We start from the raw sequence: 1,527 nt of genomic DNA, 5'->3' as shown, positions 1-1,527 counted from the left end.
GGAAAGAGGTGACCTGATTGATTATCATCTCTAAGCTTTTCTCAAGTCCAGAACAAATTGGGCTACATATCCTCTTTCAGTTGTTGTTGTAGATAAAGATAAGTAATTTTCATTTTGAAAATTTTGCATTGTGAAAATGAATCTTTGTGAGATTGTGGATGCATTATATAATTCTGGTGGTTGAAGATGACATTTTTTGTTTTTGTTAATACTTACTATACTCTTTTTCATCTAAAATTAAGTAATTCATGAGGTTGGCAGTTTGGGCTGCATAGACGAATTTACTGATATTTATTGTTAACTCTCTCTCTCTCTCTCTCTCTCTCTCTCCCACTCTCTTTCTCTCTCTCTCTCTTAGTTCTATCATTTGATTTGGTCTATGGTCAGATTATTTGTGGACATAGGTATACATTATTTGAAGAATTTTATCAAAGACCGATGAGGTCTCAAAGTTGTTAGAACTTTTTTAGTTTAATGATCATTATTTATCTACTATGCTAATCCTTTAATGTAAATTTAAGGATTTATATTGTACCGTCACTCAAAATTTTTTTTCTTTTTATAACATTAGACATTGCTTTTTTAGAATTTACTTTCAATAAGTAGATCAATTTTTAGCGCCGCGTATTCAGATCGGTTCGTCGGGCATCTGTTTGTCAATTGTAAGTACACTCTGACCTGGGGTTTAATTCCCCACGATGGAGGGTGTGGCACTCGAATTTTTCGACGCATCATCGGGAATGACTTCCTTTGTTTTCTTTTTTTTTTTTTTTTTTTTTAAGTAGATCAAGTTTTAAAATTTTTGTTGTCTCAACAAGTATTCTAAATAATAATAGAATGGGACGAAAATTATTTTAGAAAATTTTAATTTAAGTTGTATCTAGATGGGTTTTAGAATTTTTTGAGTTATTGAGGTTAGGATAATGTAATCATATATGTTCTGAAAATTAATTTTAAAGTATTTTAATAGTTTTGAAGCTTATCTTAATTAATACTAAAACATGCTGATATATTTTTTTTGATAAATTTTTAGCTAAATAAATATGAGCTTGTACTCTTAAACAGAGGACTTAAAAACAGGCCGACACGTATCATGATGGCAGCATAGATTTCATTTTTTTTCGTACATCCGCTGGTCTTCCCTGTAATTCGGTATATGTCACGAGCATCGCCCTCCTCCAAACATCGACACAGATACATCTAATTATTGCGTGCGGAGCTGCGTGCGCTCTCCGATCACAGCCGCGCTTCACGGCTGTATGATAGTGTGCTCTCCGATTACAGCCGCACGCAATAATCGCTCCACAGACACTGAAAAAGGCATTTTAATTAATGAAACAAAGTCCTGGCTCTACCGTTGGTGCGTAATGGTTGTGTTTGATATCAAAAGTTTGCATGTTGTTGAGGCTGACATTTATCATCTTAAAATATGATTGATTTAAAGAATGTCGCAACTGTTCTTCGGTTTAATTTCAACAATCTGCGGGAAATTAAAAGTTTATATATATATATATATATATATATATA

Source organism: Phalaenopsis equestris, unplaced genomic scaffold (assembly GCF_001263595.1).
Source record: "Phalaenopsis equestris unplaced genomic scaffold, ASM126359v1 Scaffold000115, whole genome shotgun sequence".
In the NCBI taxonomy this organism is placed as follows: Eukaryota; Viridiplantae; Streptophyta; class Magnoliopsida; order Asparagales; family Orchidaceae; genus Phalaenopsis; species Phalaenopsis equestris.
Note: the sequence above shows the minus strand (reverse complement) of the source record.